Here is a 21,668-nt window from a genome sequence, read left to right on the forward strand (position 1 = left end):
GCTTCGCTGACTGGTACGCCAGTAGGAAAATATAAGGCCTCTTGAAGGCGGGAGAAGAGTCAGCGAAGTCAATATAGGTACTAAGGAAATAAAATCAACTGATATTTTTACCGTACAGCGTAAAACTAGGGCGCGGGAAGCACTTTTTTGCGCTGGGCGAACAAGCACAGCGGTCAGCAGCACGACTACGCAACTGCGAACGCTTTTCCGTCTACGAAATGCAATTGCTAGACGTGAGCTACTGTGGAAACTCGGGCGACGCTTACTGCACGAGCGCAATACTGTACATTCATTCATCTTTGAATCACGCCGTCTACCGTGCTAGCCGCGAATTCAAGATGGCGGGCTACTCTTAAAAACAGGTCTGCGACTGTATCCTCTGCCTTCCCGCTCACTGCCTCAACGCGAAGCACGAAGCCTGGGGCTATTCGAGACAGGCCAACACAAGGAAGGGAACCGGACTACTACAAGCCACAATCAACCACTCACTAACTCTAATCACCGACCCCAACTTCCCGACTAGGCACGGTAACTCGGTAGAGCGCAACACGACCCCGGACTTAACATTTGTCCGGAACAGCCGGAATGCCACATGGGTTAACCTGCAGGAGAATCTGGGCAGTGACCACATAATACTACAAACAAAGATAGAAGCAGAAACTGCCAACCCCGGTACCAGGAAGCACAAAATCATAGACTGGGACGCCTTCAGAAAAAGACGCAAAGATGACAAGCGGGAGGTCAATACCTTCACCGAATTCATCAGGATCATAAAAGACGATGTCAAAGCGGTCACTAAAGAAATTGAAGCACCGGCGGAGTACGAAGCGATGGACAATAAATTAGCGCACCTGCTAGAAGCCAAAAACGCGCTCAGAAAGAGGTGGGAAACGCAGAAGCTCAATAGGAGACTTCGCAAGAAAATCGCGCTCCTCAACAAACAAATAGAAAAGTATGCCAGGGAACTTAACCAACAGAAGTGGAATGAAATATGCACACAACTGGACGGCCGTATGAGAGCGGGGGGAGATGGAATCTCCTCAAACTTCTCATCGACGGTACGCAAACCAAGAGCAATCAACAGATATCGATCGACAGGATCCTACATCAACAGCGCGAGAAAGGTCTAACAGACGACGACATCCTAGAAGAACTAGCGAATACCTACCTCCCCCTTGGGACAAGCGGAGAAGAGGACTACCCGGAGTACAAGGGCGAAGCGAACCCCGGTCTGGACGAGCCGATCTCGGAACAAGAGGTCTGGGAAGCCCTGCAAAACCTAAACTTCAGATCGGCCCCGGGACCCGATGGGATCACCAACACGCTCCTCCACAACCTGGATGCTAAGTCAGTAAGAACGCTGACGAATGCGGCCAACCAGGCATGGGAAACTGGACAAGTTCCTGATGAGTGGAAAACGGCATCAGTGATACTGATTCCCAAACCCGGCAAACCTCTGGGCCCCAACAACATGCGACCCATATCCCTTACTTCCTGCATTGGAAAGGTACTCGAGCACGTCGTACAAAACAGAGTATCGGACTACATCGAGAAACACGATGTCTTCAAGCACAACATGGTGGGTTTCCGGCCTGGGTTATCGACCCAGGACGTGATGCTAATGCTGCGCCACCAGGTACTGAACAACTACTCCAAAGACGTGAGAGGCGTCCTAGCACTCGACGTAACCAAGGCATTCGACACTGTTAAGCACAAATTCATACTTGAAGCCATTTACAAAGAGAACCTGGGGGCGAAATTCCATCCGTACATTAAGTCGTTCCTCAGAGACCGGAAAGCAACGATCAAGATCGGACTCCTCCAATCACGAGAATTCAAGCTGGGGCCGCAAGGAACACCCCAAGGAGCCGTCTTGTCTCCCTTGCTATTTAACCTCACCATGAAAGGACTGTCAGACAGATTAAGTACAATTAAAGGAATCAACCACGCCGTCTATGCAGACGACTTCACGGTATGGAGTCTTGGAGGATCGGAAGCAGAAACCGAACACGCCCTGCAGACTGCGCTCGAGACAACGGAGAGCTACATCCGTGACTCGGGTCTCCATCTGTCGCCGGCGAAATCGGAACTGCTCCTGTGCAGGTCTAACAGGAAGGGCGGTAGAGGTCAACCACCCCCTAACCAAACGAACATAAGAATCGAAACTCAATACGGGCAAACCATCCCCATAGTAGACACACTGAGGGTCCTCGGGCTAATGATACAATCCCGAGGACAGAATACGAGAACTATAGAAAAGCTCGCGAAGAAATCAGAAGACACAATCCGACTCATCGCACGAGTATCGAACAGACGAGGGGGCTTAACGGAAGACAACCTCCTAAGACTTTACAACGCCTTCCTAATGAGTCACGTACACTACGTCGCAGCAGCGGTAGACTGGGCCAAAACCGAGGTGGTCAAAGTCGACACGCTCATTAGGAAATGCGTCAAGAGGGTACTTGGTCTCCCTATTAGTGCCAGCACTGAAAAGGTTGAAAGGCTGGGTGTACACAACAAACTAACTGAGATCATCGAGGCACAAAGGGAAGCCCAAAAGCAAAGACTCTTAACTACGAGAGCAGGGAGGGCCATACTCCTCACCACGGGGCACATCCCCGAAGCTTTTGAAGCATACTAGTAAAACTCGATGGGAAAACCAGGGAGACCTTCGAAACCAGGCCCATCCCTCGCAACATGCACCCGCAATTCAATGAAGGCAGAAGGGCGGCCAGGGCCAAGGCGCTACTGAAAATTGCACAAGAAGGGCGGCGAACGTCGACGTTCGTGGATGCAGCACGATACGGCCGTTCCAGCAAATAGGTGGCGGTCGTGACCGACCCTGCTGGCAAACTGCTGAACGCAACATCCGTAGTAACACACAAACCCGCTATCGCAGAACAAGTGGCGATTGCCCTGGCTATGGCCGACCCTTCGAGACCGAACATCTACTCGGACTCAAAGGCAGCAGTCCGTGCGTTCCTCAAAGGAACGATAGCCAAGGAAGCAGCGCGAATCATTAACAACAGAAGCGGGGACTGCTATCACTGCATTACGTGGTTCCCTGCCCACATGGGACATGAAATACATGAGAACATTCCCAACGCCAACGAGATGGCCCACGACTGCGCGCGTGAAATCACCCGCCGTGGCAGCGTAGGACGCTCGACGACCAGCGACTGGGAAGAGTATAGAGATCCGCTACAAACTTTCAACGAGATCACGGCACACTACAAGCTAGAGAGAAAGAAATGTCCAGCCCCGCACACCCAGCTTCAGCGATCACAATCCACTGCCTTTAGAATGCTCCAAACGGGTACATTCCCCTCGAGAAGCGTATTTAGCCACTTCGCACACGACATCCAACCGCACTGCACAAAATGTAGTAGCACCACATGCTCGTTAAACCACATGCTCTGGCAATGCCCTGCGTTACCGCGCGGTGACTTTATAAAGGAAGAAGAGTGGGAAGAAGCCCTACAAAGTGAAGAGTACATGACTCAACTCCGGGCTGTCCAGATTGCTTGCGAGAGAGCGGAGGAACAAGGACTTCCGCCCCCTGCGCAAGTGCGGCCCGCATCCGCAGGACGCAGTCACTAAGACTGCCACGGATTTTCTGGACCTCAATAAAGTTCTCTGTCTGTCTGTCTGTCTGTCTGTCACTGCCTCCCCTTCGCTGCCGAATCTTCTTTCTTTAATTTTCTTACATAATTTCCACGATTGTCCTTCGGCCAATCCTTTCCTTATTCATTCGTGCTGGTTTTGTAGTTGGTGAGCTCTATCTGCTACCGCACCTTATTTTCTGGCAGTTTACTTATTTTCTTTCTACTCCCGTTTACATTCACCTTTTTTCTGTATTTATTCACTTTTCTTCTTTTAATCCAAATTAGTTTTTCCTCTTCTCTCAGTTAGCGCCCATTTCCTGGCCAATCCCCCTGAGTGGGTACGAGCGATTTTTTTTGGACCAACAAGAACAACAAATAGTCACCTAAGCTGCTTGAAATGCCAGAACTAAATAAAAGTGTAAACCGGTTGTACAATATATACCCTATATTAGCAAGGCCTTCGCGTCCCGCTCCGTGGTTCAGTGGTCTGTGGCGCTAGGTATGTCACCGCAAGTGTTTTGCAAGTCACGAGTTCGAATCCCCGTGGGTACGTGCTTTTTTTTTGTAAGTTAACTTTTTTGTTTTCCGCCGATGTTTTCTATATTGAGTTCACCTTTTTTTGGGCCGCAACGTTCATGGCTACACGAACTAGTTCAAAAAACGCGCGCAGGCTGGCACTGGCGCGCTAGCGAGTTCTCGTTGGCGTGCTGTTGCCATAAGCACCGACTGCTTGCAGGCACTGGGCACAGGCCAGAATGAACAGACCCTTGCCCTGGTGCGAACACGCTTTTTACGATACAGGCATGAGGGAGGTAAGCTCCAAATATGGGGGAAAAGCGCATGACATTTGGGCGTCTGCGGGTACGCGGAGGGCGTTCGTGCACTGCGTAGGTCTCGGCTAGTGAATGCTACGACTACAAGCCGTCCTGGGAGGCTTATCTTGTGCATTTTACAGCCGACAACATGGCAGAAGCGCGGTACGATGATTACTGAAATATTGAGAATGCCCATCCAACAACGCCATTGGTTATGTTTTACAGAACCGAAACCGAAACCGAAACTTGTTTGATTGCTAACCTTGGGCATCGTCCAATCACGGCGCCCCTCCTCCCAACTTCACAGCCTTAGTTGGTGCGGCCGCCGCAAACCGCGCATGGTAGTTTTTCTTCTTTCGCGCTTTGTAAAATAATTACCGATTTGTCAACCGGATAAACGATGAAAAGTGTGCTAATATGAGCCAGTCTACGCAGTGCAAGCAAAAACGGGAGCTTGACAAATTCACTTCAGTGTCCCTTTAAACCCTACCATCAATCAAATCAATCAATGCCTTGAGTGGTCGGGAAGCGTCGACAACTCTTCCGATCAAGCGCAGCTGATCTTCGAGGCTTGAGCTGGCCAAGGCTCTCTCCCAAAGCTCTGCGGAAAGGTGGCTGGTGGGGGAGGGGAACTGTAGGATAGATTTGTCGCAACCACTCACTATGTGTGGAAAGTCCCAGGGTCTCCAGAGAAGCGGCAAAGAGGCTAAAGTTGTGTGGGATTGAAGAGGTGCATTCTTGTGCGGCGATCGAGGAATAATTCGATAGAAGTTTTGGTTGGGAAGGATACCTCCTTCGGGAGAGCCTATACTGCTAGAGACGATCACATGCTCGGAGAGCGCACCTGCCATGGACGGCCACCTGGTCAAACTGTGGAACCAAAATAGGCACCTCACTCGTAAATAGAGGCGATAGGAAAACGCCACTGCGACCTATATATATAGTAAAACTAAGGCGCCAATACCCAATGATTAAAGAATATCAGAAATAATTGGGTAATGAACACTGCCGAGAACTACGCTAAACTTTAGGCAAAGAGCGCAAACTCTCCAAGCTTTGACGAATATACAGAGACACGACAGGAAAGGTTCAACAACGCGTTCCCCTCTTCTGAATTCTCACGCACCACAACACCCTGAGATGGTCGAACGGGAGATTATTGGCACACTTTTCCCTTAAGCAAGTACGCAACCCCGCGCGTACTTACCTAGCTACCATTGAATTAGACTCGCGCGACTCAGCCCTAGGCAACCCTTTTACGATGGCACAACTTCGCACCGCCATCTGACAACGCAAGGTGAAATAGTCTCTAGGACATGACGGAGTCACAGGGCAACACATCCTTAACCTCGACGAGCCTCAACTAGAACGACTTCTTGGCCTCATGAGTCATTCCTGGTTCACGGGTGAAATTCCTGACGCCCTGAAGCTCTCCTTGGTTTGCCTCATACCAAAGCCCTGTAGACAATTCTGTCATCCCCAACCTTCGACTCATATCGCGTGCGCCCACGTTATGCAAAGTGGTTGCAAGCCAGAATAAAGACCGCCTACAATACCACTTGGAATATGTGAATCCGTGGTTTCACCTTGCCAAAACTGGCTTTCGCCGGCAGATAGGAACCCACGACAGCCTCTGGCTCTTACTACGAGTAATCAGCAGACCCCGTACGACTACGCACTTCCTGACTACGTACTTACGCTAGACCTGCTGAAAGCATTCGACAGAGTAGATCAAACGAGGATTTCTACTGAACTGGCCCAAGACTTCTCTAGCAAAAAGAACAAGTTTGTATTATAACTTCCTCCACAACCGACCCGTTCAACTCAGCAGCACGCTCCCTTGATGGCTACCCAATACCTGCTAGAACGACAAAGGTGTTCCGCAAGGATCTATACTCGGGCCAGTACTCCGCAACATCGTCGTGGCAAAGTTAGCCAAAACTCTAGAACAAGAAATGTCAGCTCACTTCGCAATCTATGCTGACGATATTACGATATGGGCGGAAGGTAGAGACTACTCGTCAATATCCGACACGCTGGTTGAGCTGCAGGCGGCAGTGAACAGCCTCAAAGCATGAATACCGAAACTTGGCCTTGAATTCGCCCCAGAAAAGATGGAACTTGTAATGGTATCAAGTTACACCAAAACACACCCCATGGACACAGCGCTGCTGTGCATTAGAAATACAACTATACAAGCGACACGTTGCCACAAACGCCTCCTCGCCCTCCCGCTTGGCAGTAATAATTGTCCTAAAATATGGTTAAATCAACTAAAACAAAAATGAAAATCCATGCTCAAATTAATCGCGAGACTGTCCAACAAAAACAGTGCGCTATATTGAAATTACGAAGACGAAGCACGGCGGAACACACGATGCAGAATTACGAAAGCGCATTCGTAAGTGCGCTTTCGTAAGTCTGCATCGTGTGTTCCGTCGTCCTTCGTCTCCGTAATTTCAATTTAGCGCAGTGTTTTTGCAAGAAATGATGTACCAACTAGCCCAGAAGCGAGCTCTCATTGTCCAAGAAATATGGGGGCGCAAATCAACAGGCATGCATCTCCATGGACCGGACAGTTGCAATCGGCACTCACGCATATAGAGCTCCAGTATACGACATCAACAAAACTAACACCAAACACCTTCGAGTGCTCCATAGAGCCACATTGTACACCATCACAGGCCTCTCAAAACATACAAAAACAGCATCTCTTGAGCGAGCAGTCACACTCCCTCCTGTAGACATCACCATGAAAGAAGCTCGTGAACAGGCCGACACCGGGCTCACCCGATAAGGGCTCCTTCTCACAGCACGGGACGAGCAGAAGCCTATCCCGGCCATCGACCTTCCCATCCCTTTAGCACCCTAGACAATTTCGGAAAACATCAACAGCAATCTCACCAAAACTATCCCCCGCTCTAGAACGGCAACAAGATCTAAACGTTGCCATCACTTGGAGAAGTCCAAACTTCCCAATGAGATCGACATCTATACCGTCGCCAGCTTGGCAACCTTGCATATTGGCGCAGCATGGACTTGCCCTGAAAACCCATCCCTTGGCGGTCAACTCTCCCTCAGACGTGATGGTGCAAAGGCGCTGGAAGGCGAACTTCACGCCATCAATGGCGCCCCTAATCATATCTGCTACGAGCTCGATGCTCGACCACCAGCCAAAATACGCGTTCTAATGGACTCGTTCGTAGTCATTCAAGAAATTCGTACGCCACTCCCAATGAACCCGCTCGGCAACTCTATTCTTTTATACAAAGAACTCGATCTTCAAAAGCCACAACGTGCACATCAGAATCGGCTGGATTCCGTGCCATGAGGAGACCGGCACAGGGAACCACTCCGCAAGCTAGGCGGCGCAGGAGTGTTTGAACTTTACGCCTCCACTGGACCCCCTACCAGCCTCCTCACCCATTCCTCCAGATTTCTCCTCCGACTAAAGAAGAGTAAAAGACAACGTTACCAACAGGTTACACCCACCGGGTAACTTGCCAACATTGTGTGTTGCAGCGGATCCGAAGAAGTCTTAATCAACAATCTATGCAAAGATCCAGCCTACACTACTTACATTACCCAGAACTGGGCAAAACGCCCCAACACATTTGCACAGCCACGATGCCCCCACTGCAACACTGACGCCAAATGAGATCTCCACCACCTGGTATAGACGCGCCCACACTTTGCCAAACATCGCCCAGAAAGCCTAACAATCTGAACACCATACATGCTGAAGCACACACTGGATTAGGCGGATCCTTATTACGAGAAATTTCCGCCCTCTCAGTTAATAGTGGTCTGGCGCAAGTAGTCTAGCTGGGTCCGACCCCAGCGAAGGACCGACCCCAGGCCCCTCAACATGAATCCCCTTCTTGAATACGGTCCTCGAACAATAATCCCATTCTTTTCATCCCCTCCACCCATCGTTCGGCACACGCCCTCCATTCTCAAATAAAAGATTCAATCAATTAGCTGTGTACAGGGTGTTGCGACGATAATTAGAACAATTTAAAAATTTTCCCTAAACAAACCGCCGCTCTGTTCGCGCCCAAACTTCACACGAAGGTTGCATTTTGTGGTCTATTTTGTTTGACACCGGGAACAACGACGGTACTTACCTAGTTGTTCCGAAAATAAAGAAAAACGATTTTCGCCTATGGAAAAATGGAGGATGATTTGGACGTGCGACCCAGCGCAAGTTGATCTGGGAACGACGGCGCCATCTGGGGTATGCGGAGCGAAACGCACGTTTGAGATTCACGGTAGGAAGGAGCCGAATGGTGAAGCAGGCGATCAGAAAATGCACATGAAAATGCGCTTTCACATTTTCTGATCGTCTGCTACACCATTTGACTCCTTCCTACCATGAATCCCAAAGGTGCGTTTCACTCTGAATACCCTAGGTGGCGCCAGCGTTCCAAGATCAACTTGCGCTTGCTCGCACGCCCAAATCAGCCGCCATTTTCCCACAGGCGAAAATCGTTTTTATTTATTTTCAGAATAAGCAGGTAAGTACCGTCGTTGTTTCCGGTGTCAAAAAAAAGACCACAAAATGCGACCTTCGTGTGAAGTTTGAGCGCGAAAAGAGAGGCGGTTCGTTCAGGAAAAAATTTTAGTGTTCCAATTATCGTCGCACCACCCTGTACATACAATCAGAGTCCTTCAATGCTTCTCTGGGCATGAAACTCCCGGCCAAGTTTCGTACGGGGACAAAGGCTACCGCGAGGGGCGCCACCGCAGATCGGAGGGCATCGGGCGGCCGCCGCTGCTCTGTAGCCAGACCAGACCGACAGGCAGGAACGCAGTAGCAGCATGCCCGTTCGCACCAAATTTTTTTGCCACTCACAAAATGACAAGCCCATTTAAGCGGCCCACGACACGCAAAGCGAAACCGCACTGCTGATAAGGCGGCGAGCGTCTGTTTTATCTTACTCCGTGGTCCGTTCCCTGCCAAACGCGCTCTGACCACGCCCCCGGCTGCCCTCCGATCAACGCCAGCGTCGCGGCGCGGCAGCGTACGAAGCTCTCCCATAGCGTGATGGCGAAGTTTCATGACCAGAAAGGCATTGGAGGACTCTGATATAATCCTTACTGCTCTCGTCAGTGATATCTGGTTGATTAGTCCAAGCGTTGTGGCGTGCAATCGGTCGTTCGCGAAGTTGCGACACAATTGCTGAAAGTCTGTGATGGCGACTTTGACGTCGTTTTGGCTAAGCGCAAGTGTATAATGCCACTTTCTAAGCGTGGAGGGTGCTGTGTCCGGGGATTGAGACCATTTACCTGCGTTCTTTGTTTAAAATGTCAGTGGCTGAAATGGCCGCTTTTCCGGATTAACTGGGTGCATCTGTGTAAGCGGTAGGTGGTTTATCTCCGTACAATATAAATAGTATTGTTCTGGCTCGGGTCTACGATCTTCGTGGTGCACAGGGTGCATATTGCGAAGTAAGATGGGCAAAATTAAAGTTTTAGAGGGCTCGTTTCCAGTGAGGCGATGCGGGTGGCTTAGTGGAACCGACAGGTCGAGAGCGAGAGGTTGTATGTCTCGGTTTGGTTGCTCCTATCTTAACGCTTTGTGTACAGGTGCGCCTCTAATTACTCCCCGGCCGAGTTGTGTGTGTCGTGTTTCGGTTGCTCCTAACTTTACGCTTTGTGTACAGGTGAGCCTCTATTAATTAACTCCTCGGCCGACTTGTGGTTGTTCGGTAGTCGTTGGGTATACGTACTTGCTGCATGGCTTGCTTATGCACCTTCTGATCCCGGCGTTTATCTTCTGGGGCTCTACTCGGAGCGTCAAATATATCGTAGGTAATTCTAGACGCGATGAAAACCTGGACGAGACGAATCGCGTCCGCCTCCCCGAAGCCCCAGGTTTTGGTCGCGACACGTCATACCATTTAGGTCACCTGGTCTGTTGGGGTTTTTATACAACAAACGAAGCTGCGGGTGGAACCTCAGGTTCTTGAGGGAGAGAAACGAGAGGCTCATACATTTTTACAGACCAACCAACATGTTTTCTAGTAATTCCTTTTGGTTGCCGCCCGATACGAACAATTCTGCCATGCTGAGCACACACAGTTTAGTTGTAAAAACCAAGGTAGGTATCCGTCGTTTGTTGCACATATTGTCACGAGGTTTTGGGCTGTGTGTCATGAGGTAAACTCCCGGTTCGTGTATGTGCCACGTGGCTGCGACGAGAGGAAGTGGCGTCTTGGAAATAGAAAAATTCACGCATCTCCACGAAGGGACTCATGACGAGTGGGCAAAGCACTGGCATCATTCTTACCGTAAATCACCCGTGACATTGCCCACTCACGCATGTAAATGAGTGACAACGCGTGTGTACAGTATATACCATTCCAATCCACTCCAATCTGACACAATTAAACTTAGTCTAATCCAATTCATTTCAATCCATTCCAATCCACATCCAATCCAATCTATGCTCCTCGCGCATGCGAAATACCGTGTACAGCGTCGGACAAAGCGAGGTCCTAAGGTTGGTTGGTTGGTTGGATCGGGAACGAGAATGGCGCGTACCCACTCTAGGAGATTGGCTAAGTCTTATTGTGATTTCACTGCTGAAGAAGCTTAGTAATTAGTTTCAAACGAAGGGAAAATAGGGTACAGTGATGCTAACAATTTTGGAACCAAAAGTGCTTCGCCCCTAAAGAGAGAAAGAGGACGACGACGCTCGGACTCGGCTTGGCTTTTTGCGTGCTCCTGGACACTCTGCTTTGACACTTACATCTGCAACCTTGGAAATAGTTTCGTGAAAAGAACAACTTTTTCAGGACCATATTAAAGTATTTTGCTGTAACCATTTACTCTGATCAGTGTTACTAGCAAAGTCTGGACAATCACCCCGAGAAAGTACTATACGGGTCGAAACAATTATACCCCTCTTCATCATCACTACCATTATCAGTGTGTTCAAAAGAAAGACGACACACTGCGAACTGCAGCGCACGCAGCGCGCCAGCGAGCGCCGGAATCCCCGCGACCATGGCCGGCATGGCGTGGACCTTGCACCCAGCCCTGTTCTACGAAAAGTACGGCACCGTGCTCGTCCAGCTATGGGACTCCGGTGCCCTGGGCGCCCTCTTCTTGCCTCTCAGGCGGCTCTCCAAGACCATCGGCGAGGCCGTCGCGGTCGGCCTGAGCCAGCTGCCTCGCGTGAGCGACGCCTCCAAGGCCGATGCCGAGGATTTCAAGGCGCTGCTCATAGACGACAGCGATGTCACAGAGGACGAGGCATGCACGAAGGTGAACCGCGAGCCGGGAGATACGTCGCCCGATCCGAGCACGTCGGAGGAGAATGAGCTGGCCTTCCAAGGCGACCTGTACACGCGACTCAGGCGGAGTCGCAGGCAGAAGGAGCGAATCAAGAAGATACGCGAGAGCCAGAAGCAGATCCTAGGCGACGACACCACGAGCAGCACCAGCGAAACCGGGAGACGCAAAAAACCGCGGCGTCGAAGCCATCCTGTGCCAGTGGGTAACAGGGCTCTGCGCAAGGAGTTCGGTCAAAAAGGGACACCGCTGACCGACATGTCCGGTGCGGCACCGCGCGGCGTCGTCTTGGACGTTTCAGACACGAGTTCTCTCAGCACTCCCTCAAAAGATGAGACAGGCGGCGATGTCGGCGTGGGTGGCGTGCGCAAAATCACGCCCAGTGAGCTGCTAGGAGACAACGACAAGCTTAAGAAGTCCAGGGCTATATCTGGTACGAAGAAGAGGGCTCCCGCCTCTCCCCCACCGGGGGTCCACCAGCCATCGTCGAGTACACCGTCCGAAACAGCTTCTGTTGCCAGTGTTGCGGCCGGAGGACCCGTGACCGGCGGTGCTGCACCCACATCTGCGCAAGTGCCCATTTCTTTTGTGATATCGCCGTTTAGCGAAACTGAAGCGAACAAAATCGCTGACCTGCCTGCCTTGGAAAACTCACCCTCATCACCATCCACTGAAAGCCCTGACCTCCCATTTTCACGTGCTCCCGAACAAATGATCTTGTCTTCCCCGGAAAACATCGGGAGCAGAAGCGATGAACTGAAGCTAGCAGATGACGACGCGGGAGCTAATGAGAAATCTCCGTTTGAGTTCACGCATGATTTCGCTGATGAGTGCGCAATGGAAGACCCGGGCAATAAACTCCGGCTTGCAGCAAGGGTTTGTCCTGAGAGTGAGGAAATGAGCCCTCCAATGGAGGACGGGATTGAGATTTCATCTGCCCTGTCGGACAATAGCAAGGAAGAAGGGCGACCCGGTCCAAGTTCCGCGGTCGAACGGTCTGGTTGGAAGGTAGCAGCGGAGCCCGAGGCCACGTATTCTTGTTACCTTGATTGGGAGAAGCCACAGACAAAGCAACGAAAAATCGAGAATGGCGCCACGGTGAATATTAAAAGCACAAATGTGGCGGCTGTGTTGACTCCTCTGGGCAATCATCTCACCGCGGTCGGAGACGACACCAACGCAAGCCTACAGAGTTCAAGCATCACGCTATCAGGTAGTGACACTTCCAGCACACATAAACGTTCCAAGCATAAACCACGGCTCGCTGGTCGTCCAAAAACAAAGACAAAGATGAAATTTAAAGGTTCTTCTCTCCAGGGCTCGGTATTACCAGCTGGCAAAACATTTGCTACGCCTCAAGCAGGTGTTGCAGCAGAAGGGTCAGTAGCTGAACATTGCACGGGTATTTTATCATCAGCGGCGGGCAACCAACACGAGGAAGCCGGTGGGGGTCACGCAGGGGCAGGAGGACCAAAAGAAATATGCAGCAAATCAGCTCATAAAATCCCCCACAAACACAAGAAGCGCCACCACAAGAAGCGCCACCACAAGATGCAAATCGCCGAGAAGCCTGAGCCGGTGCCGCCCATCAAACCCTCTGGTTCCGCGCCAGTTGTACCGAATGAAGATATGTTGCCGTCAGAAACCGCAGACAACGCCGATAGCGCCATTTTCGAAGCTGAGTCTAAGCGGCACCACCGCTCGAAGAAACACAAGAAACGCACCAAACATGGCCGAAGGCGCAGCGCCACGGAGAAAAAGAGTAAGGGAGGTAAGAAAGCTCCGTCTGCGCAGGCCACAAGCACTGGCCCGACGACAAGCGGAGCTAGTCCATCGGGGCAAATCGCGGAGGGCACGGCGGATCACCCAGAGAAGGCACTGGATGGCGTCAAGGGTGCGAGTCCAGTCGTCAGGCTGTTGCCGTCAATGGACACAACGTCCGCCACGCACAGTTCGCTTGTGCACTCCGATTTAGAGCCCCACACCCACAACGCGGCCTTAATCGAAGGAAAGAACGTCACTGTTCGCCTAGATGTATCCAGCGCCCACAGGAAGCCCATGTTCTGGCCATTCGTCACCAAGAAGGGCGGAAAATAAAAGTAAACGAAAGCTTCTTGAATCCTTATTGCCTGGTTTCTTCGCAAGACTAATTTGAAATGGTAAGAGTTTCTGCGAGCGCATGGCGGCAACTGTGAGAATGTGCAGCTTCTTTCTCATAGGTGCAGCGGGCAGCTGGATCCAGTCAACGCACAGCCACCGAGAATAATACTCCGCACTAATCATAGCAGTGTTTTTTGCCTGTGCACCGTTATGAATTTGAAAAAAAAAGACGAAGATTACTAAGTCAAACCCGTTTATAGCGAATTCCAATATGCACCGCGATTAGTTCGATATATCCAATAGTTCGATATAGCCGAACCCGCTTATAACGAACTGATCGTTACAAGTTCGCAATCCGCGGGAGCCCCCCTCCCTCTCCTCAATTCCACCATTCCCGCATGCAAAAACGAACACAGTAAAGTAGCCGTTACCATACCCAAAATAATCCATTTAGTGCAAGTATTAAAGCTACTTTCCGCCTGACCTGCCTACTTTGCAAAGAAAAAAGCGGTGATTTTTGTTTTCACTTTCGTTTTGGCGGCTTCAACTAGCATAGCATTCTCTACACAAAACAATATTTGCACCAGTTCGAGTCCGCGTTCTCCAAAATCTAAGAAGCATTGGCGGAGCACATTGACTGCCGAAAGCGCTTCATTATAAGCGTCGGACGGCTTTCACTCGTGACATCATCGGGAATGTGGGGGAGCTCTCCCCACAGTTCACCCGTGCTGCTGTCTTGGTCCGGACTCGCTGACTGCGCGGGTTCCGTCGCGAGTCCCGCGCGTCGGAAACAGTTAGTGTCGGGCGTCATGTCGCTCCGTGCGAGGCGCAATGTCTAAGTCGCAACTCTTGCTCCGTGGTTGCGGCCAATCCACATCGCAATCGCCGCTCCGAGACCATGCATTTCGGCGGCCATTCTGGGCGCGCAGAGTTCGATATATCGGATGTGAACTTCGTTATAAGGAGTATGTTTCCCATGTATTTCCGTAACTGAATTATTTTTGTTCGATATATAGCATAATTCGCTCTATCCGGGTTCGTTATAGCCGGGTTTGACTGTATACTCCTAATGCAAAATGTTTGCGCTACGCGAACTGCAGTTCGCGCTGGGCACTCCAGTTCTGGGTCACTGCGCATATCTGCTGCGTCTTAGGAAGTGGTCGCGTGATCGTGTGACCCTGCCGTCATCGCGTGACCCTGCCGTTATCTCGCAGCGTCTCGCTGTCGCCGAGCATGTTGCTGCAAATCGGGTTTGAACGTCCCGCGCAAATGTCCCGAGGTTCGGATGAGCCACAACGGCGTAGGGGCTTCTTCCGATATTTTGAAGGGGAGGGCGCTCGACGGCCCAGTCGCATGGCGAAAGTTTGAGGACGAGGCAGCACACTGAGCCGCGGAGACCCGCTGGGAGAAGACGCCTTTTCAGCGCGTGCCGCCTCCTCCTCACACTTTCGCCAGTCGCTGCTACTCCGTATTTTTTTTTTCTGCTGGGGTGGTTCGTTCGCTCGCTCTATCACGCCGATGCTGCGGCCACCACCGCAGTAATACCCCTGTACCAGGCGCCAATGCGCAGCTGGCTAAAAAAGGCAATCCTTTGCATAAGATAGCTGGATCAAGGCGCGATTGAAAAGTCGTGCCAGTATTTCATACCCTGGAATGGGAAATTTTTAATGCGTAATGTTGTTGGCCCTGTGTCGAAAATAAGCGGCGTTGTTGGCGGCGTTGACTGTGAACAAATAATCCCGTAGCGGCACTTGGCGGCGCCTACCGAAACCTTCTGGATCGTAAGGTTGTGCCTTACACCATGGCGGGCGAGCAAGAGTTTTCACCACTCGCGGGCGCCGGCAGGGGGTGCAGTGACGTCAGCGCTAGGGTGTAATGCACTGTAACAAATATTAGTATTAGCCACAATCCTTCTGCAGACTTCCGGTGTAGTCGTGCGGGACTGCCAGTTTCAGGTAGTCTTGGGACCGCCCGCGGGCTGTGTAAAAGAATACCGCTGAATTTTGACGTCCATACTCCCTTAACAGTACACTGACAAAACGAATGCCAGCAACTATGATAGGGAGCTGACCGGCAACAAGAATGGCCTAATCTCCTTTGAAAACATACGTTTAATACCCGTGCTACACGTTCACAATAAATGTCATCAAGGGCTTAATGCCTTAAGTTTTAATGCTAATAATTCACTGCTACACGCAAAAATATAAAGCCATTCGCTCCAATATCCTTGTTGCTTTAACCTGTTCCGCACAACTCATTCGCCTTCACGAATGCCTTAAATCTGGCCGCTGTCGAATGCGATGAGCACCAAATGAAACCAACGAAACTCCTAGCGGAAAAGTAGATGAACTTCGAAATAAAACTTTTTTGTGCGCTCTTGGTGGCCAACCTCTGAAGAAGACGAGGTTCACAAAAACAGCGGCGAAAGGTTAAACGTTGGGTTACCGTCGTTCTGAAATTTTCTAGTTTGGCTACCACTGGCAGACGACGGCAGCTGCTGACGCCACATTTTTAAAAACGGCTCACACCATTTTTAGAAAACGCTATTTCCCTCACTAAACACAATTTTAACCCTTGTAAAACATTTTTCTCCACGTTAAAAACTTCTAAAATATGTGTGCATTACTCTTTTAGCCATTATCACCATCATGCCAAACACCTTTAATGAGAGAGAGAGAGAGATAGCCTTTATTACATCAGGAAGACGCTAGGTCAAGTGGGGGAAGTGGGAGTAGAGGGTGGGATATTCGTAGCTTGGGACATCTTGAAAATAAACCGTTCAAGTTGAAGCTGGTTGGCTCCTTTAGTGAATTTGCGTTTTCTCGTGTAGCACAACCCGCCAAAATAATGTCATTCTGTATCTTAAGGCCTTAACCACCTAATACCATTTTTCATGTACGTGTGGCACGGGTATAACTGTACGTGTGATCCGTGTGATAAAACAAGTATTTAAAATCTGTCCCAAGCTAAATCAATTTTAAAATGCAGTCTTTTTTATTCTTTGACGAGGTTTTCGAAAAAACGCATTCAAATTAAAATGGACATGTTTGCATGATAGCGGTATGGTGTCAAGTTTAGACACTACCTGGCACCGCCTTCCTGATTTAAGAAAGTTTACTCCAAGATAAAAATTATTCCCACCAATTCACAAAGAAATTTCTTTTGCGGACATGCACACCACAAAAGCTCTTTCTGTCCCTTTAAATGAAAACATGGGAATAGAACATTGACGTGAGGGCACGTAACAGGAAAATCTATATCGCATGCAGAGCCAACCACACGCGTTTGTGGCCTGAATGGCCAACTAAACGGAAGATCCACCGAGTCTGAAGGTCCAATCGACTTGTGACATAGTATTTATGCCAAGGGGCATACTATCGCAATAAAAAACCTCTCACCTCCCCTCGCGGGAACCCCTGTGTAGATGCGACGCATAGGGGGTTCACGTTGCTGCGTTGGACAGCGGGGGAACGGCGCTGGAACGATGGAGCGGAGCGGCGCAGGCATCGCGTTTTATAGCGCGCATAACGGTGAGGGGACGCGCCGGCGCCAGTGCGTCTGCCGCGGCTATGACGCAACACAATCCAACACAATCCACTTTAATCCAATCCAATCCCAATCCAATCCAATCCAATCCAATCCAATCCAAACCAAACCAAGCCAAGCCAAGCCAAGCCAAGCTAAGCCAAGCCAATCGAATCCAATCCAATGCCCCTCGTGAGTGGGTGTTCGCTATCGGAGTGGAGAGGGGGTGAGCGGCGGAGAGCGCAGCTGGCGCGGCGAGGAGAATGGGTGAGGGGCGGACGCCGACGACGACGACTCCGGATGCAGGGACAAGGCGAGTGAATGAGATGCAGTCGCATCTAAAAAAGAGCCTGAATGTCCAACGAGACGAAAGATCCACCGAGTCTGAAGGTCCAATAGAGCCTCAATGCCAAACGAGATGAAAGGTCCACCCAGACGAACGGTCCAACAATACTAACGCCCCACTCCTCCGTAGAAAGATTTCTGCGGTCCGTTGGCAAAGACGCGGTCTTCTAGTACCGACACGCAGGCCGGTGCTGCCGCCGAACAGGCCATGGCGCTGCGGTAGCGCTGAGATCGGTGTCGGCGCGTCGTCTGCTACTCCTTGCTTGGAAAGGCGCCTGTGAACGACCACCACACACCGTTAACATTCTTCTGTGAAATGCAAAATCCAATTTCGCTGTAATGTTACGCTGTAGTGACAGGAGCTTTACATTTTATCGACATTATGACGATAAACAAGCTGTACTTAAGATGGGAAAAAGGCCAGGCAAACGCTTCACAGTGCGCTTGCCTTCAGCTACTTCCCGCTCCAACGGCCATTTATTTTTCCTCAGTACGGGATCCATTATAGCTCAATAATATTTAAAGAATACCCGTACGCGTCTTACGCGACTGAAAATGCGGGAAAGCCTACAATTGTCAACAACCTGCTTGGAATCAAGAAAAGATGCCTTGTCATTTTTATTTATACCGCGGAAGCAAATGCGGTAGGTAGATTTTCACGGGAACATATCTACAATCCAAAGAAAACTGATCAAGCGAACCGATTGGAAACGAAGTGCTGCCACAGTAGTTGGCTTTATTAATAACAAAGACAAACCAATAATTAAACCAATGTTTTTCAAACGTTTTTGAATTTCAGGTGTAAATTTTATAAACGTTTTTTCAGGTATAAATGTGGTTTCTCAGAACAAATAAACGTTTCTCTCGGATGAGAATGCTTGTCGTGCTATTATTTTTTGTTGGTTTGTCGATATGATGGACTGTATAGTAGAGTCCCAGAAACCTTCATTTATCTTCTCGTAGCCCGGATATGCCCATTATTTTAAGCGTTCAACCTGATAGTTTTTCGTTGAGCCATGGTTTTGCTGTCTTCCGAATTTTTTCTGCGTACATTTTTCCTGCTCGTTTCTCTTTGCAGTCTACAGATAAACACTTCCCAGCTTTGACAAGTCAGATTCCTTGATTTATTAACATGTTTAGCGCGCCCACTCTACACAGGCAATGAGGCGCGGTGTAGTGGAGGGCTCCGGATTAATTTTGACCGGGATCTTCAAACGTGCGCCAAAAATCGAACACACTGGCGTTTTCGCTTTCCGTCTCTATCAGAAAACCAGCCGCCGCGGCCGGGAATCGATCCCGCGTCCTCGTGCTCAGCAACACGACGGCTTGGCCACCGCGCCGGGTAGGGTGAAAGTTTTGATTTGACAGCACCGTGAATTTGTTGTTGTGCCACTCACACTGTCCTTTCATAGCTGTTGTTGCGGATTAAATGCCTAGAAACAGGTAACATGTGCTCCAAGGGCTGATCTTTAAGGAAACAATGTAGCGAAGAAATGTTGCTACATTCTTCTGGCTTGTCAGGTGAGAGCGAATATTGTTATTTTTATCGCTGTAGCTGCACGGCGGTACAAGCACCTACACCTTTTGAAATAACTTCAACCTACAAGTTTTACCCGACTACTACACCCTTCTCAACCATCACAATGCCCCCAGAATCTTCGAGCTTATAGAAGATAACCTAGGTGGGCGAAGCCCTCGCTTTCTACGGTTGAAATGTCGGGCGTAATTCCTGCATAACCGCTAATCTAAAAGCGTTGGTTTCCAATCAGTTCAGTGAAGATGGCGCCATTGCAGAACCGGTCCTGCACTTTTGTCGCCTGCTTCTGCATCTGCTCTCTGGGGAGTGCTAGGAAAACCGTGAACTCATCCTGCACTCTCTCCAACGTCTTTGCCATGTGTCCTCTCTGTCAGAATTTCGGGATATCAACCACCTGCCGAAAAAAATGAAGGAAGCTCACACTAAGGCGGAAGTCTTGAAGGTATAGCGAGACTGTACGCAACCTTCACAACCATGACGAAGGTTTAAGCCCGCGATTGTATCCGGTTTGCTTCTTCGCTGCCGCAACGACCATTACTCCGGCATTGTTGCTTTATAAGTGTGAACTTCTTTCATTTTTTTTGGAGTGATAATCATTGGAGATTACCTTGGAGTGGCGTGCGCTATGATGTGCCCTTGTTCCAAGCAAGTATTGTCACAATTACGGCGAACGCCGCAGTCCTTGTCGTTCCGAGCAATTGTTGCCTCGATTACGGCGAATGTTTTTTTGCCAATCTTGGTCAATCTCCATAAGTGGGTATGCTTGACTTGATGAACGTGCGCAGGGGTCGCTGGGCGGTCGTCGCGAGGCATGCAAACTTGAGCGCTAGGCATTTTCTTGGTTTCGTTAACTGCCGGGCGGTCGCCACGAGGGCCACGCTCACATTCGCGCGCTAGGCAATTTCTTGGTATTTTTAAGTGCGGACACGAAAAAGCAAAAAAAAAAAAAAAAAGGGCCGCCCCCTAAACGTTTCGAGATAGAGGGTGGCAAAAGCATAGCGCCTATGGCAGAAAAATGCACGACGAGAAAAATCTCCACTTCCCCGATATTTCCAGATATGCGAGTTCGAGTTAACGAGGGATTACTGTACTTGTTGTCTTACCATCTTGCGCTAATTTGTGAGGAAACAAATGAGTCGCACCATCATCCAGCCACCCGTAGCAATTAGGCGACCAGCCGATTCTTCTTTGCAAGAAAAAAACTATGGTTGTGAGGATCTACTTAGAATCGACCTTAGCGTAAGCAAAGCGCAAATGGCGGTCACGTTAACTTGAACGCATAGAAATTGCAATGAATCTGTCGCAAGTTGCAATGAATATGTCGCGTATTTGACAGTACTACATGGCCTACACTTCAATACACACTTTCTACTGCTGTCTGGCGGCGTGGTAGCGTATTCTGATCCTTGGCTACTGTTGCGGGAGCTCGAGTTTCGATTCCTGCTGGTGCTAGGTTGATTTCTTTTTTTAGACTTCCTTTCACTAGTTCGTCCTTTGAGGAGTATCGGAACTGACCAACCGGGTGGCGGACTAACCGTTCGTCCGCTCACATTTAGTCCCTAAAGGGTGTAATGATTGGGACGAAGTCAAGTAGCCCCCAGAAGACGAACTTTTAGTCCTTTTTGACTAAGCATGCATGCAGTCTTTTTAGGCCGACTGTGCGGAAATAACGTTTTCAGGAGGTTGAAAATTTGAGTGCAGTTGGCCTTTGAGCCTACTCAGACTAGCCATCCCACAGGACGGATCAGACTCCCATGCAGTACTACAACTTAAACGCACCATGACTGAGCTAACCAAATCCATTCACCGCATCAAGCACAAACGGGCAGGAGTGAAGGAACCAGTCGTCATCCGACTTGAGCTTTTCTCATAAGGCTTGAGCTTTTCTCATACCGTATTCCCACAGCCATTTTCGCACTTCCCGAGTTTCTGGCGCAAACTCCTGATCAATGCTGAGCTCTGACCCCTTCCATTTTTTAGCGTTCGACAAAATTTCTTGCCTTTCTTTGTACGACGCGAAATTTTCGATAATCGGTCGCTTTTTTTGTTCTCGGTACACACCACTGCGATGTGCCCTTTGCAACGATGCAACTTCAATTCAAGCTTGTCGGCAACGATTTTTTTAATCAATTCCTCGGATTGGTTCCTTGTTTCTCCTTTGTTGTCAGCTACTCCGTAAAAAAAAAAGTAAACATCCCCCTCGCGAGGGGCACGATCTAATGCAGAGCATTTCCGCGGGGGGCGCGCCTGTATAAGTCGTATGGATTACGTATTGGTTGTTGTTGTAATTGTTGTCTTCCAGAGTAGACATTGTCGATGAAGTCGATGGTGAAACGTGAGACGTGCCGTGAACCCCCTGCCGCGGCTATGACGCAACGTGGCGCGGCTATGACGCAACACAATCCAACACAATCCACTTTAATCCAATCCAATCCAAATCCA

Source organism: Haemaphysalis longicornis, unplaced genomic scaffold (genome assembly GCF_048455015.1).
Source record: "Haemaphysalis longicornis isolate Haplotype H1 unplaced genomic scaffold, Haemaphysalis longicornis Haplotype H1 scaffold_3, whole genome shotgun sequence".
In the NCBI taxonomy this organism is placed as follows: domain Eukaryota; kingdom Metazoa; phylum Arthropoda; class Arachnida; order Ixodida; family Ixodidae; genus Haemaphysalis; species Haemaphysalis longicornis.